Consider the following 11367-nt stretch of genomic DNA (forward strand, 5'->3'; position numbering starts at 1 on the left):
ACAGTGTGATTTGGCAGAGCAAAAGACATATAGATCAAAATCCAGAAGGAGGTTCATGGACATATGAGTATTTGGCTTTATGCAGATGTGGCAATTTAAAAAGGGGCACACCAAGGATAGACTTGCCCATAAACAGTGCTGTGGAAATAAAATTCTAATCTCAAAACATACAGGCAAAAATTTCCAGATGGCTCAAAAGCACATATTTAAAACAAGCTTAAAATAATGGCAGAAAATATTAAAGAGTATACACACACACACACACACACACACACACACACACACACACACATATATATATATAAACTTGTAGTGGGGAAATCTGTTTAAGGCAAGATAATTCATCAAGAAAAGTGTTGAGTTTTATTGCATCAAAGTTAAAATTTTCTTCAAATGTTCTTTATTTCAAGATACACTATAACAAAGTTAAAATGCAAATGACAGACTAAAAGAAAATATTTGCAACGTTTCTAACAAAGTTCTATATAAAACCAAAAATATATTTAGCTACAAGTATCAATATAAACAAAGTATAATGACAGTTTTTATACTTAGTAGAAAAAAAATGGTCCAAGAGTATAGGGAGGCACTCCACAGAATGGAAAATCAAAATGCTGATTAAACATACAAGTAAATGTGTGACAATCTGATTATCTTTGCCTGTACTCGGGAAAATGTCTTATCAGCAAGAAGAAAATAAATGGTAATAGCATGAGTTGGCAAGATTTGTGGAGAATTCTTGTTTACAACAGGTGAATGGGTAAATTGGTGCATCCAGTTTGTTGGGCAATTAAAATTTCTTAAAACCAAAAGTGGAGATGCCAGTGACTCTGTTCACGAAAGCACTTATAGTCATGTTATGCAAGAAAACACAGCTATGGAAATGTTGCTTACAAAAACAAAAATCACAAAAAGACATAAATAGTCTTTCTGTGTGTAGTTAGGAAGTAGATGTATAAGTTGTGGTGTAAATAAATAGCAATGAAACAGAGTAAACTAGATCTGTACACAACTTAGAGATTTTAAATATATATTAAGTTAAAAGCATATCTATGAATCTATATGCATGCTATATCCGCTATATCTGCTATATCTGCATGACTTAAATTTTCCTTTAAAATGCCATCATGCAAAACAAAGGCATTTTTATGTAGATGTAACATTTCATATTTTTTAAAAGCTTGGGTTTGTAAATATTTATGGACCAAAATAATAGTAATAATTACCAGCTGGGCAAAGAACAGTAACATAGGTTTGTCTAAATTTAGTATTCTTTGTTATGACCTACATTTTAAGCATTAAATTCATAAATTAAAAATTATACTTACACACTTAAAATTAATTTTCAAATCAGTGATGTATGTGAGTTCATTAAAAAGACATATATCTTAATTTTTAATGTAATGTTCCTCATTTTACCCCAAAAGTGTTATTAAATTAATGATGTGTTTTACTTAGAGTTAATGATTTTAAAAATTTAATGAAATATGAGATTTTTTGCTTCTAAATAGTGCCAAATTGGAAGGATTATATCAGAGAACTCTAAAGAAAAACTGAAGCAGTCAAGTATTTGTGTATCAAGATTTCTAAATATTTGGTCACTAGTGTATATGCTCATGTTACCGCCTTTGGAAAGTTTGGCTTTAAAGTCAGTATGCAAACATAAAATATTGTTCACATTTACTCCTGAAAAAATCCTTCTAAGAGCAATATATTGGAAATACAGCTCTCACCATAAGCCCACGCTGCATTATTTTTTTCCCAGGACTGAAAGAAAGAGCTGCTTCTTTTTTCTTTTTTTCTCTTTCCTTCCCTCACTTCTTCCTTTTCTTTCTTTCACTCCTTTTGTTTTCCTGTTAGGCATAAAAGACTTGCTAAAAAATATAAAAAGATACTCCTTACTCATTTAAATACTGGAATTTTGCTCATTCCATTTAGACATTCATACTGAGAGGGACAGGAAGAAGAAACTACAAATTCAAATCTTTAATCTCATGTTTACTCTGGAGAAGGAATTTACTGAGTAAAATAAATTTATTTAAGTTACTATTTCTTATTTTGTTTTATTTTTCTTTGTTATATGGTTGATTTCTCAGATAAAGTAAAGATGTATTTGCTGAAACCAAATGCACTTAGGACAGGAAATTGTTGATCCCAGACATTACAAAAAATAAAGAATGAGGCCCTAATCACTGTCTTCAAGAACCTTATCACTTAATTGAGAAGGAAATACACCCACACAGCTTGGGAAAGCAATAATTGGCACAAAAATATTAGTTGTTGATTATTTTACTACTTCTTTAGAGCTCAAACCTCTTGCATTCTGTTAGGAGATGAAAATAGCAGCAAAAAGAGCAGTGATGGCATAGTTTTCACAATCTTAAAGCGTACCTCAAAGAAAGCAGTTATGATTTTTTTCAGGCCTGAGTTCCTTCCAGAAGCTATGTTACCTACACATGGGTAGGCAATGTGGAATCATTAACATTTAGTTTCTTTACCGTAAAGTAGGCGGCATGAGTAGGAGAGGCATTATATCTTCAGTACCCAAGAAATGATCAACGAATAGACTCAGTGTGATTCCTTTTATTTATATCTCGAGTTTGTCCTCCCATGATCCTTATTTTGTTTCATGCAAAGCTCTCTACCAAATTTCTCCCCTGACTTTTCCTAAGGCGAACTATGGTTCCGTTTGTTATGTTCCTAAGTATAGTTTATTTCAATTATGTAGGACTTTTATCATGAACATGAAGAACCCCTCTCCAGGACAACTTGGACCAGTCTATTCAATTAAATTTTAATCCACCTTCTATTTTAATGGTTCTTGGTTCAGCTCAGTCCTCTGGTGACAAGAAAGTAAACATTTTGCAGCATCTTTGTTTCATCAGTATCTTCACATATATTACAACCAAGTCAGCATTCTTGAATCCAGTCCTTTTGCAAATTTTCTTTGTACTTCTCCTATAAAGGATATGCCCAAGTACACATAATTATGCAATTATAATTTTGCAAATTGTTTTATCAAGTATCTCTTAGTTATTTATTATAAAATCTAATACATCTCCCTCAAATTACATGCATCCTCTTCTGATCAAAGAAACTCAGCACTCCCCACCTGAAAGTTTCCTAATTCTCAGCTACCTACAAGAAGAAGCTCATTAGGCATTTCCTCATACCCTTGCTTCATATAACTCCTGCACTTAATAGTTATCACCAATCACAATTATATGAAAACACATACAAGCATTTTATTCAACTTTAATCAAGTCCTTCTTAAGTGTTCACCATAATATGGGTCATAATGAGCACTGCAGTGGATTTATCAATGTAGAGTACCTTTCATCAATAATAGAAGAAACACTGCACTAGCGTAGGTATAGGATATGTTTTGCTTCCATGCCCTTTTTTTTTTTTTTTTTTTTTTTTTTTTTGAGACGGAGTCTCGCTCTGTCACCCAGGCTGGAGTGCAGTGGCCGGATCTCAGCTCACTGCAAGCTCCGCCTCCCGGGTTCACGCCATTCTCCTGCCTCAGCCTCCCGAGTAGCTGGGACTACAGGCGCCTGCCACCTCGCCCGGCTAAGTTTTTGTATTTTTAGTAGAGACGGGGTTTCACTGTGTTAGCCAGGATGGTCTCGATCTCCTGACCTCGTGATCCGCCCGTCTCGGCCTCCCAAAGTGCTGGGATTACAGGCTTGAGCCACCGCGCCCGGCCTTCCATGCCCTTTTCAATGGCATTACTTAGATGTGTGTCATTCATGCTGGTGAAATTCAGGAGTGAGATGAAATTACTGTATCAACTTATTAGCTGCAAGTGAGATTTGAGCTAGCTAGAAGTGCAATGGATTTGGATATGTAGAGGGAGAGGAAAATATATTCTAAACACAAAAGATAAGATGAGTAAAGAGAGAACCAGCATCAGTGCGCACACTCTACCGTTCTCCTATTAGCCCGGCGGAAAATCCTTTGCTCCTAAATAAGGGAGTTTTCTATATTCTACTAGAGGACATGTTTCCAAAAACTGTCTTTTCTTTTCTGAATCACCAACTTCCTTATTGTTTTTAGTATAATTCACATTACATACAAACATTCTCTTACATCTTTAATGTTAAACAACAACAACAACAACAAAACAACAACTTACCCCAGCTGTCCTTTCTACCATCAATGATCACTCCAGCATTCCCTCCTTCTATGCCCTTTAAGGCAAAGTTTCTTGAGCCAGGCACAGTAGTTCACATCTGTAATCCCAGTGATTTGGGAGGTTGAGGAGAGAGGATGGTGCAAAAGATGTAAAAGTCTTGCTAAAAAGCAAAAAAAAAGGAAAAGAAATCACTCCTTATTCATTTAAGAACTGGAATCTTGTTCATTTCATTTGGATGTTCATATTCTGAGAGGGATAGGAAAAAGACACAGCAAATTCAAATTTTTCTTATCTCGTGTTTACTCTGGGGGATGGGTTTACTGAGTGAAATAAATTTACTTAAATTACTATTTTTCATTTTGTTTTATGTTCCTTTGCTACATTGTTGATTTTTCTCAGGTCAGGTAAAGATGGACTTGAGAGATCAAAGACATAGCCAAGAACCAGCCTGAGTGCCCCTAGTCCGCTGCTCTCTAATTAGCCAGGATGAACTCCTGTGCTCCTAAATAAGGGAGCTTTTTATATTGTGTTAGAGAACACGGCTCCAAAACCTGTCTTCTCTTTTCTGAATTACCAACTTTTTAATTATTTTTAATATTATTCATTCTTGACACATGGCCAGGAGTCTGAAGACAGCTTGGGCATCATAGTGAGACCCTGCCTCTAAAAAAATAAAAAGATTACCAACTAGCTGGACCACGGTGGTGTGGGAATGTAAACCCAGCTACTCAGTAGTCTGGGAAGGTTGAGGGTACAGTGTATCATAATTGTACCACTGTACTCTAGCTTGGATCATGGAGTGAGACTCTGACCCAAAAATAAATAAATAAATAAATAAATACAAAAGACAAAATTTCTTGAAAATTGCATGTATTCTGTGATACCAATCTCTCCCATTCTTTCTTGAACCCACATTTTCCCCATCATGACTCCAGTAAAGTAGTTATTGTTAGAGTTGCCAGGGACCGTTGCATTGTTTATTCCAATGACAGCTCTCAGTCCACATCTCACTTGACATATGTTGACAATAGCTGGCATAATCAATTAACCTCCTTCAAACACTTACTTTATCTGCTCCAATGACACTTGTGCTAATCCTGTGCTTATTTTCCCCCATTATCATTCCTTCTTGTTGTTGTTGTTGTTGTTGTTGTTTCTGTTATCTTCTGTGTTACACAAAATTCAAGTCTCTGTAGGTTGTCTTTCCCGGGCATTAGACTTTCAGCTTAGTTCAGCCAGTTGGAGACCCTGGTTTGAGACCAGAAGCTGGGAGCAAAGGAGAAGTCCGAATATTATTCCCTATCTCCCTTTCCTTCTGGTGTTAAACTTGGCATTGACTCTAACACTTATGTGACTCCAAGTAGGTAGGAAATAACAGGCACTTAGATTTTTCAGTGTTCCTATGAAAAGTCTTAACTCCTGAGACATAGAAAAGTGTGGAATATAAAGACTTGTAATACTTGCTTTCATGTCTCCCGGAAACATTTTACTCTTGTTATACCATGAGAATTAGATTTATAACCATTAGTCTAGCAAATCGTTCTGATTTCAGAGGGCCAAAGGGACCCAGATGAGGTCCTTAAGTTAAGCCCTAAGGTGCCAAGAATACTGAAGCATTTTCTCCCAAGGTATTTACATTTCAGATGGTATAAAGCCCAGACATTGGAGAAATCTCTAGGTCATAAAAGTCAGAGACACCCAGAGTTTATCTGACTCTTGGAAATATATGAATGCATTTATATTCCAAAAGGTTAAGGTAAGAACTTAGGATATTTTTCATAGTGTCTCAATGGAGAAAAGTTGTTTCTTGTCCTTTTCATTTCAGAAAGGAGTGAGGAAAGCTGTCTGTCTCCTATATAAAAATAGAAAAAACACATTGTTTTGCATTTCTTGTCTATGATACACAGTTCATATGAAGAAGACATTTGGCTTGGATTCATTACACTGCTCTAGAGGTAAGACTTGGGGTGTGAAGAAACATGTAGTCATTATTTGCTTCGTTTGTGATTAATGATCATCTGCCTCAGCTCAGGAACACTCCATGTTTGCATTTAAGTTAAAATTAATGAAGAGAAGCATAAAAACTCAACAACCACCTAATAAATGAGACTTCCATGATTCCAAATTCCACCAGCTGACTCTAAGCTCTAACTACCTAGAATGTTGCCCTCTCCCTTTCTCATTCCAGGCTAGGGCTGGTTAGCATCTTTCTGATTCTAAACTCATCTCCTGTATAGCCACCTAACAAATTTTATCACCTGCATGGCTACTTGCTATGTTAAATTAATCTCTTTTAAATATTCCTTTCTATGCTTGACTCTTGAATGATACGGCATATCCCTTTCTGATATTCTTTTTACTCCTATTATTCCTCTTCTCTCTTTTTCTAATTATTCCGAAAGTCACTAGATATGATTATGTTGGATATGGTCGGCACAATTCTAGTGGGTGCCATTTACATCATAGTCTATTTGCCCAAGTTCTAAATGCCAGAGTACTCCAGCGATCAGGGCATGGGTATCATACATCTTTGATGACATGATCTACTCTAATGTTTTTCAATTTCATTTATATGCCAATGACACAAAAATCATATCTCCTAACTAAACAATTTCAGATTTATATGCTATTACTCTCCCCTTACTAATGTCATCCCAGCCATACCACTCTCTTTATGATTAATTGAAAATATCTGATACACTTCTGAACTGGCTGTTCCCTCTGCATGGTTTGTTCTACTCTATGATCTTGTATCATCAATCAGTATCTATGAAACTGTATTGGGCTAATTTGTTAGTTAGCAAGTGGGACAAATCTCAAGCCCTTCATGGCTCTTGATCGTTTTGGTAATAAGAAGGGGATGCTGACAGAGACATGGCTTTCTGGAAGAGAAAGGATGAAGGTCCCGATGAGCCATGTTAGAGCGTATGAAAGGGCTCCCCAGAATCTGGTAGTAAAGGCTCTAAGTGAAATGTCAAAGAGGGTTAGTTAACCCTACTATACTACTAGTTGGTTTTAGGCTGAGCAACAAGAGGTAGGATTTTTAAAAATATGTTCAAATGATGTTTGAATGTTGCTTACTCTCCTCTATGTAAGAGGAGGAAGGGATGTTGTTGTGGCAATGAAGTCAGTAAGTCTTGTGGTTCAGTCAAAAGGCAATGTAGCAGCTGCTGCTGAGTCAATAATTCCCCAAAACTGGAAAAAACCAATATTGTCAGCAATAAGAAGACTGAGTTTTGGACGGGCTGAAAACATGAGAATTGTGTTTGGTTGAACCCTACAGATAGCTACCCAAACCCAAAGTAAATGCCTAACCTTGTGTATTGGTATTAAGCTACTGCTACTTTCCATGTCTTGTGATCCCTAATTTCTCCTCTCCCCAACCTCAGCTATTTTAAGAATAAAACATTTTGGCATGACATCAAAGTATTCCAGTCCTCAAGGGGAACTCATGCCCACAGACACACATCTGAATACCCTGAGGAATACTGGGGAGAAAGAGAATCTAAATTTGGGAGTCTGCTGGATATAAATATCCAGGTTACCTTCCTATCTACTCATAGGAGTAAAAGGGTGCCTGAATTCAACAAATGGATTTAGGCAAGATGAACAGTGGGGAAGGGAAATTTTCACGACCTGCTGTGTCTCCCTTGGGGTTGATTAAACGTAATATTGATGTGACTTCCACTGATTAACGTATGTTAACCATGTTGATGTTTTACATGCCCCTATTGTGAATGTTTATAAATACTAGATTGTACTACTACACCTAGAAAGAGCAACATATAGAAAAGTGCTAATTCCAGCCGGGCACGGTGGCTCATGCCTGTAATCCCAGCACTTTGGGAGGCCGAGGAGGGCAGATCACAAGGTCAGGAGTTCAAGACCAGCCTGACCAATATGATGATACCACGTGTTAACAAAAAATACAAAAATTAGCTGGGCGAGGTGGTGCGTGCCTGTAGTCCCAGCTACTCAGGAGAATCGCTTGAACCTGGGAGGTGGAGGTTGCAGTGAGCCAAGATCTCACCACTGCACTCCAGTCTGGGTGACAGAGTGAGACTCAGTCTCAAAAAATCACTAATAATGAAAAAAAGGAAAAGTGTTAATACCTTTGAGACCTCATACCCTAAAATACTTCTGAGCAAAAAAAATCTCGATGACTAATGAATTTGCCTATTAGAGCCTTTGTTAAAAAGAAGCAGCTTTTATCCAGTGCTTTTGGTATTACATTGAAAAAATCATTGCAATGATTTATTAAGCAATGTTTTCTTCTAGGAGTTTTACCATTTCAGATATTACATTATGAATCTTTAATCCATTTTTAGTTTATTTTACTGCATGGTTTAAGTAAGGATCCAATATTATTCTCTTGCCTGTGAATATACACTTTTCCCAGAACCATTTATTGAAAGGAGTGTCCTTTTTTTTTTTTTTTTTTCTCCCCACGTTTGCTTTGAATGTTTGGAGTCTCATAGTTCCATATGAACTTCAGAATGTTTTTCTTCTATACCTATTAAAAATGCTGCAAGAGACTGAATATTTGTGTCTCCCCAAAATTTAAATGTTGAAATCAAATCCCCAATGTGTGTGGTATGTAAAGTTGGGTCCTTTGAGAGATAATTAGTAATGAGAGTGAAGCCCTCATAACTAGGATTAATGCCCCTGTAAGAAGAGTCCAGATAGCTAGCTCTTTCTCTATTTCTACAATGTTAGGATAAAACAAGAAGTCAAGAGACTGGTACTCAGAAGAGGTCCCCCAGCAGAACCAGGACATATTGTTAACCCTGATCTTAGATTTACAACCTACAGAATTGTAAGATATAAATATTGTTGTTTAAGCAACCTAGACTATGGCAATTTGTTACAGCAGACCACGATAAGACAAACGTCAGTGGAATTTTCATAGAGATTGCATGAATTCGTAGATTGCTTTGGGGAGTAAGGGCATGTTAATAATGTCAAATCTTCCAGTTCATGGGAACTGATGTCTTATTTGTCTATTTTATTTCTTTTATCACTAATTAATAGCTTTCAGTGTACACATTTTTTTATTTCCTTGGTTAAGATTATTTCTAAGTATTTGATTCTTGATGTTATTATGGAAGAGATTATTTTCTCTTTATTCTTTGTTTTTTTTTTTTGAGACGGAGTTTTGCTCCTATTGCCCAGGCTGGAGTGCAATGGTGCAATCTTGACTGACTGCAACATCCACCTCCCGGGTTCAAGTAGTTCTCCTGCCTCAGCCTTCCTGAGTAGCTGGGATTACAGGCATGTGCCACCACACCCATATACTTTTGTATTTTTAGTAGACATGGGGTTTCTCCATGTTGGTCAGGCTGGTCTCGAACTCCCGGCTTCAGGTGATCTGCCCGCCTTGGCCTCCCAAACTGCTGGGATTGCAGGCATGAGCTGCCACACCGGCCAAGATTTTTTCTTAATATCCTTTTCAGATAGTTAATTGTTATTGTATAGAAATGCAACTGATTTTTGTGTGTTGATTTAGTTTCTTGCAACTTTATTTAATTTATTAATTCTAGCAACTTTTTTTAATATAGATTCTTTGGCGTTAGCTACATATAACCTTCTGATTTAGATGGCTTTTATTTCTTTTCTTGACAGTTTAGCTCTAACTAAAACATATAGTATTATGTTTAATAGAAATGGCCAGAGTAGGTATTCTTGCATTGTTCCTGATCTTAGAGGAAAGACTAGGAACAAAGGTTTTTTTTTTTTTTTTTTTTTTTTTTTTTTTTTTTTTTTTTACCATTGAGTATAATGTCACTGCAGGCTTTTTTTCATATATGCCCTTCATTTTGTAAAGAAGTTAAATTCTCTCTATACTTTGTTAAGAGTTTTTATCATAAGAGTGTCAGATTTTGCCAAATGCTTTTCCTGCATCAATGGAGATCATTATGTGAGTTTTATCCTTCATTATACTGGTGTTACATCAAATCAATTGATTTGTGTATGTCAAACCATCCTTGAATCCCAGGGATAAATTTCATTTGATCATGGTAAATAATCCTTTTAATGTACTATTGAATTTTGTTTCTACTTCATTTCTAAAGAATAGTTTTGCTGGGTATATTATTTCAGTCTACAGTTTTTTTTTTTTTTTTTTTTCCTTTCAACTCTTTGAATATATCATTTCTCTCTCCATTGATCTGCAACATTTCTGTCATTAAATTCACTGAAGACTTATGGAGGTTCCCTTTCATGTGACAAGCTATTTTTTTTCCCTTGCTGCTTTCATATTTTTTCTCTTTGACTTTTAACTATTTGCTTATATAATTTGTCTTTGTGTAGACTTCATATAAATCTGTAGATTCATATTACTTGAGGTCTTCTGAGTGTTTTAAATCTAGATGTCCATGTCTCTCTTTAGATTTGGAAAGTATTCATCCACTATTTCTTTAAATAGATTTTTCTTTTCCTTTCTCTTATTCTTTTCCTAATGGGACTCCCATAATGTGTGTGTTTGTTCATTTGATAGTGTTCTATAATCCACTCAGGGTTCCTGTGCACTTTCCTTATTTTACTTTTTTTGCTTCTCTGACAAGGTAATTTCAAATGAGGTGCCTTAGAGTTTGCCAATTCTTCCTTCTGATCAAGTCTGAAGTTGAGGCCCTCTAGTGAATTATTAATTTCAGTTCTTATATTCTTTAGCTCTAGAATTTCTATGTACATTTTTATAGTTACTACTTTATTCCATGTACAACTTTCATAATTTGTAATTGTTGTTGTCTATGTTTCTTGTATCTCCTGAAGATTCTTTAAAATGAGTATTTTAAATTCTTTGTCAGGCAATTTGTAGATCTCCATTGTTCTATTTCATTCTTTTGATTGTGTTATGCTTTTCTGATTTTTTTTTTTTTTTTTTTTTTTTTTGCTTTGTAGCTTGGATTGGTATCTGTGCAATAGCCACTTCTCAATTTTTCAAAATGACTTTGACTGAGATAAGTCTTAACAAATGAGCCTGGCTAGAGATTCTAGATTCTTGTTTCTAGCTGCACCATGGGTCCAGTCTTTATTTTGTTTTGGATTTTTGGGTTTTTTTCCAAATGTCTAAAGTTTGGACCTCCCTTTGATGTTGATTATTATCATACCCTCAGTGTTCTATGTGAGGTGACACAGAAACCATCCCCTCAAATTGCACTCTGAAAAGCCAGGGATGTTAAAGCCACATTACACTGCTTTCTACTTTCTGGAGGAGAAAACTCAATTAT

General features: G+C 35.8%; 1 long non-coding RNA gene across 1 annotated transcript; it reads right to left on the reverse strand.

Annotated features, from left to right (window-relative positions):
- Nucleotides 1-2121: 2121 nt before the first annotated feature.
- On the reverse strand, nt 2122-5398 carry LOC105486069 (uncharacterized). The gene is made up of 3 exons (XR_989928.2): nt 5205-5398; nt 4139-4298; nt 2122-2958 (listed from the first exon to the last, which is right to left on the reverse strand). It is a non-coding gene; the product is annotated as an uncharacterized lncRNA (long non-coding RNA).
- Nucleotides 5399-11367: the final 5969 nt, after the last annotated feature.

This window comes from Macaca nemestrina, chromosome 3, assembly GCF_043159975.1.
Source record: "Macaca nemestrina isolate mMacNem1 chromosome 3, mMacNem.hap1, whole genome shotgun sequence".
NCBI classification, from domain to species: Eukaryota; Metazoa; Chordata; class Mammalia; order Primates; family Cercopithecidae; genus Macaca; species Macaca nemestrina.